Here is a 6,055-nt window from a genome sequence, read left to right as displayed (position 1 = left end):
TATATGCCAACAAGAGCATGCAACATTCTTTCATTCATTCACCTGAATGCCTTCTGCAAGAAATCTCATATTCCTGCAAACTTCCATCAATACAATTGCTATCCCGTTTTAACTATGCCCTCTTTTAAGCTAAACAAAATATCTTCAAACATGCAACAGTTATACCATGACTAAATAAACAGCAAGCTTGACCCTACCTGTCTTGTATGGCTTCTACACTGCTTATTTAACGGAGACAATTCTCGCTAAAATAACTGACCTCCATGCTGCTAAAGGCAGATATCATCACACTCCGCTCACACCACGGACACCCTCCTTTTGAAGCGCTATGTACACTGATGGCGTTATATACATATATAATGCAATATATTAATTCAAACAGTGCTTATGAGCTCTTACCAGTATTTTAAACAAAAACATCTTAATCCTGTAGAAATAAAATTGAAATGTGTTATCTTACTGCTTTACAGAAAAGAAGACAGTTCTACATTACCTTTTTACTCATGAATAAACTGCTTAAGCACAGAGCTAGTTAATTTTAATGTGAATGCTTCACATTCTTTAAACTGTAAGGGAGAGGCTGTGCCCCTCCTTTTATTAAGATAGAAATACCACACACGAAAAGAAATGTGTCCGGTTTAAAAAGTATCCGCCTGGCCAGGACGAATAACCCTTTTAAACTATAACCAGGGACTGAGCTGAATATACTCCCCTTTTGTTGTGAGGTATTTCTCCCTTATTCGGTGTACACCATTCATGAAAATTCTTGTAGCCTTGTTGAAGGACTGATTGATTTTAACCAACCATTATGTGAAATGTTATACTTATGTTTTATAAAAAGGTGACACAATGAAACAATTTTAAAAAATTAACTTTTTAAAAATTTTTTTGAGTAAAAACATTATTTTATAACTTTTGAACAACAGAACAATCAAGCAGCAAAGTCGTTCCCCAGCGGTCTCTCCTTCCAGGGGCGAGCCCTTATATGCCTCACAAGGGCCATTGATGGTGTCTCTCACGGTTCTCATAACATGATCTGTAAAAGTAAAATACCGCTGCACTTCCTCCACAATTGTTTTCCGGCAGAGCCTTCTTGATTTTATTCCCTTCATAATTTACACTGTGGGTCCACCCGCTGTACATCTCAAAACTGACGTGGTGTTTAAAGATGGACAGGGCACAATTCTGGGCTGCACCAGCACTTCCCATCTTGTATTTCTCCCGGACTTGCGGGGGCAGGTCGCACAAGATGATGTCTGGGAGCGTTACAATGGGAGCGGGTGTGCTTCTGGGAGCGGGTGTGCTTCTGGGAGCGGGTGTGCTTCTGGGAGCGGGTGTGCTTCTGGCAGCGGGTGTGCTTCTGGGAGCGGGTGTGCTTCTGGGAGCGGGTGTGCTTCTGGCAGCGGGTGTGCTTCTGGGAGCGGGTGTGCTTCTGGCAGCGGGTGTGCTTCTGGCAGCGGGTGTGCTTCTGGGAGCGGGTGTGCTTCTGGGAGCGGGTGTGCTTCTGGCAGCGGGTGTGCTTCTGGGAGCGGGTTTGCTTCTGGCAGCGGGCGAGGGTAGGTGGTCTGGGAGGATGCTTTCCTCCTGTCGTTGTGGCCTTATCGGGGTTGTCATCTCCTATCATGGCCTTATCGGGGTTGTCATCTCATCCTCATCAATGGCATACAGGTACACGTATTCTTCAGACGAAGGGGGTGCGCTTGGTGATGGAATTGTGAAGGTCACATCCATGCCACCCTCCTGCTCCTGCGTCCGATATACAGGGGCAGGAACTCTAAGCAAATAATTTATCCCTGCTATGTTACTCTCCATCTTCTCCATGTTCCTCTCCATCTTCTCCAAACGCCTATCCATATTTAACATGGTCTCCAAAAGAAGATCAATCTTTTGCACCATAGAGTTGTCAGGGAGATCGACACAACTTAACCCATTCAGCATGCGGGCGAACGAGCTGGATCTGGTGCGAGGAGTGCTGGTGACATCTGCGTGGATGGGTGCTGGAGCGGATGAGATAGGGGTTCCCAGCAGAGCATCGTAGGGGATGGGTGCTGGAGCAAGTGAGCTGGGGGTTCCCAGGACCTCAGCATCGTAGGGAATGGGTGCTGGAACAGGTGACCTGGGGGTTCCCGGCAGAGCAGTGTCGTGGATGGGTGCTGTTGCTTTCTTTGTACGCCAGCGAATTTCTTCTTGACATAATAAGGCCCAGGGTTCTTAGTCTTTGGAGTCGTCGGAACGTTTTCTTTATTATTCTTTGCCTTTCGCTTTGGCTTTGGCTTGGAAACAGCTTCCGCCTTTTGCTTTTCGTGGTCCTGCAGCTTCCTGCGTCCGTAAAATCGGGGGTGATCCATGGAAGCAGATGGCATAATGCACAATGCAGTATCTGGACAAGGGCAGGTTCAGATACAGATCAGGTGTGGTAGGCTATGCAATTTGTGTCACCTTTTATACATTGTGCCCCTGTTTGAATTTTTCCGCGTGCATGGCCACGAGGTGCAGGTGTTAAAAGTGGGCGTACTGTGTACTTAACCTGTCGAGTGAGGTTCAGACCCATTAAAGTATAAATACACCAGCCATTTTTTGGCTTCACTGCACATTGAATACACATCGAAAATACATTCTTGTTCTTGTATTTCTTTCTAAACGCAGCGATGCCGAAGAAAAAGATTTCAAAGGATCTCAGCATGAGAATACAGGATATGTACACGAGAGGACACCGAATTTCACAGATACAACGCTGATTAAATACTTCTGGCCTTGTTTTTCCAGCAGCCACTGTGAGCTGTCATGCCCATGGTATGGCCAGAAGGGTCAAGAGCACACAAACAGTCACTACCGAGTAAGTGTTTGCAGTATGTTTTCTTTTCTGTACAGTACAGATTAAATGTCTTAGTGTTTTTAACAGAACCTTTTTCTTAGCAATTATTTGAGGGGAAAAAATTGTCCTCTACATACAGTACAGTATGACTAAGAATGTCTTGTGTGCATGTTTTTAGTATTTGATCGAGATTTACATTCTTATAATCAATTAATTTTAAGACACCCATTGCATTTCCCCCCTTAATTATCACTCACTTCATTATTACTCACTCACCACCCCCAATGCAGTATACAGTATACAGTATGACACACACACACATACAGTACACATAATATTATATTATAATGTTACAGTATATTTATATAGCGGCAAAAGTGTGTACCTGTACTGGTACATATACTGTATCCCCCATACACTATACTGTATATACAGTATATACTGTGTATAAATGACAAAGAATACAATACAGGGAATTTTTGTGGCCTACTGTAACAAATTGTTGTTTTTCCTTTACACTGTAGGGCGACAACGATTCTGGTTGCCCAAATAAGTGAAGAGAATGATGAGAGGTCAAGGACGCTCTAGGGCAAAATCACAATATAACAGCATCTGAGAGCAGCATCAAGAAGATGAGACGCAGAATGGGATGGATATATGGACGTGTGAGGTTAGTACTGGACAGTATTGTAGGTAAAAGTGTGGTTTAACTGTACAGTACCTCTAAAATTATTCCTTGTCATTACAGAGCGTACCCTATGATAAGGGACGCCAACAAGATCAGAAGAGTGGTCCAGGCACGGGCATGGATCGAAAGTGGCGAGACTTTTCAGGATTGCATCTTTACTGATGAGTCTACAGTATCGCTGGAAGTATATCTGTGAAGCCGCGTCCCAAACACCCAGTGAAGCTGCATGTGTGGGGTGCCGTCTCTAGGCGTGGACCAGGATGCATCATCATCTTTGATGGTAAGTAATGCACAAAGTCACATGCTGTTGCCATATGCACTGTACTGTACAAGTGTGCAGTATTTGGAGCACTTTTCTTGTTACAGGAATCATGAATAAAGTATTTTTCCAAGAGGAAATAGTGCCCGAGATTGTGGAATACATTACACGTGAATTCCCAGCTGGTCACCGGTTCTTCCAGGACAATGATCCGAAACACACCGCGTCTACTGCGCATATTCTTGCCAGCGGTATTGTGAAAGCGTAGAAATAAAATCAATGAGTCAAGGGTTCAAAGTATCAACGTGAGTTTATCTGCACCCAGGTACAAGTGAGAGAAAAGAATTCAAGAACTGAACTCAGGCCTCTGAAAATATATTGCTTGATATCATATTTTTATACATTTCAAAATGAGTAATACGCCCCTTAAGGGGGCTGGCTTAGAGATAAAAAACAATATGATGACTTATACAAAAAATACTTATTAATACATATATATGCTTCATATGCTAAATTCTTATCCTATATATTACCATAATGTGGGTACCTTAATCTTCTGACTTTAAGGAGTAACCCTGTTTGCTCTCTGTATGTACTGTATCTGTCAGATAACAGAACCTAAGGTCAGCAGAAATATCTAAGGCAGGAAAAACCTCTTACGAATGCAATTTCAATTTCTTTCAGGACTCGTATTAATTATACAAGGGCGAGTTACATCTAGGAGCGATACTCAAACATTAACAAATCATACACAAATAAACAGATAAGCATACATACAAGCAAACACTCAAAATGGCGGTTAGGCCAAAATGGAGGTGATGATAGTCTGTCTTCATATAGAATGAGCCACACACATTATCTCAATCTTCACAGTCCTCTCTTTTTATTCTTAAAACATAGTCTTTTAATGATAATTCAGATAAAACTCAGAAGCTTTGCACTGGCCTGGAGGGTCCAAGTTTGCATGACTTTGATAGTTGTGGAAATTCACAGAGCTGCTGGCTATCATATCAGCCAGGTTGGTCTTTCTGCCATCATCTTCATCTGTATTCCATTGAGGGGGACTGACTTTTCCTTCTGAGATTGCATCTTCCGTGGTGTCGTCTGTGATCAGTGGCATGGCCTGGGTAGAGGGTGTTACACACCTTTGCAGTATGGATTTACTGCACATGACACAGACATACAAAACAACCAGAACTGCAAGCACACAGACAAATCCATTCATCAGTTTCGCTCCTAGGAAACCAACCAATTTGGTAATTCCTAACAGATCCCATCCCTCATCTCCGCCTTTCCTTAATCTCTCCTGAATCTCTGCGATCTTCTCTAGCTCATGCTCAATCTTACCACTTTGATCTCTAATAAAAACACAACATTGTTCTTTAACGAGGGCACATACGCCCCCCTTTGATTCTAAAATATAGTCTAAAGCCATTCTATTCTGTAGGGCCATTAATCTAATCTGTACCTGTTCCTGGTTAAGTAAGTTAATGGATGTAGTTGTATGATTGAGGACATCATCCAGTACATCTGTAAGTACATTGAGCCTGTCATATAGCAACCCAACTCCTACATTAGGAAATAAGCTAGCCCAAAATTGTTCTTTCCATAGACTACTTTTCAACCCCTGTGTGTTGGAAGTGGCTCTGCTATTCCTGATCCTGCCAGTGGGTAATTATTTAGTCATTGTAAAGGTAGGTACAATTGTACCTAGATAGCAAGACCCTGTCCAACCACATGGTAATACTCTGTAGGCCCATTTTCCACAAAGCCAATACACTCCCCTGGTAAACTAGAATTTGTGCAAGCACTTTTTACTATCCTAATTAAAGCTGAAAAATGAAGTCCACATCCTCCCTCTAAATTTTTAGTTCCAGGCTGTAAATATATGTTTATACAAGTTTCATTAGTTGGTGGAGGCACCTGGCCCATAAATTGATTGTTGTTCCCAGTGTAATTTATGTAAAATCCACCTACAGGAACCTCGTTCACCAGTGGAATTCAGTTTAGAAGTTTAGAAAAGTTCCCTGTAAACAAATTCAAATTAACATTTCATTTTTTAAATTCGGCATTAGTGTAAGGTATCCCTACTCAAGGGGTTAAATGTAATTCTCTCTTACGTCATTGGGGGCCACTAGAGTATGGCAGGGAATCATTGTATATACTCCCTTGTGACTGTCACGGTAGCTTATGTCAAGATATAATGAACACCAAATATCTGGGTTGAACTGAACGAGGCTTAGATATAATAAAATATAATTTATTCCTTAAATAAGGTGAACACAGCAATATA

At 42.1% G+C, this 6,055-nt stretch overlaps 1 long non-coding RNA gene across 2 annotated transcripts; it reads left to right on the top strand.

Annotated features, from left to right (window-relative positions):
• Positions 1 to 2,240: 2,240 nt before the first annotated feature.
• Positions 2,241 to 5,637, top strand: LOC142484022 (uncharacterized). Of its 2 annotated transcripts, XR_012797535.1 has the most exons (4): positions 2,241 to 2,836; positions 3,340 to 3,485; positions 3,564 to 3,783; positions 3,870 to 5,637. It is a non-coding gene; the product is annotated as an uncharacterized LOC142484022 (long non-coding RNA). The 2 variants fall into 2 exon arrangements; XR_012797534.1 differs by having other exon boundaries at positions 3,564 to 5,637.
• Positions 5,638 to 6,055: the final 418 nt, after the last annotated feature.

This window comes from Ascaphus truei, unplaced genomic scaffold, assembly GCF_040206685.1.
Source record: "Ascaphus truei isolate aAscTru1 unplaced genomic scaffold, aAscTru1.hap1 HAP1_SCAFFOLD_427, whole genome shotgun sequence".
In the NCBI taxonomy this organism is placed as follows: Eukaryota; Metazoa; Chordata; class Amphibia; order Anura; family Ascaphidae; genus Ascaphus; species Ascaphus truei.
Note: the sequence above shows the minus strand (reverse complement) of the source record. Positions and strands in the feature narration are given on the sequence as shown.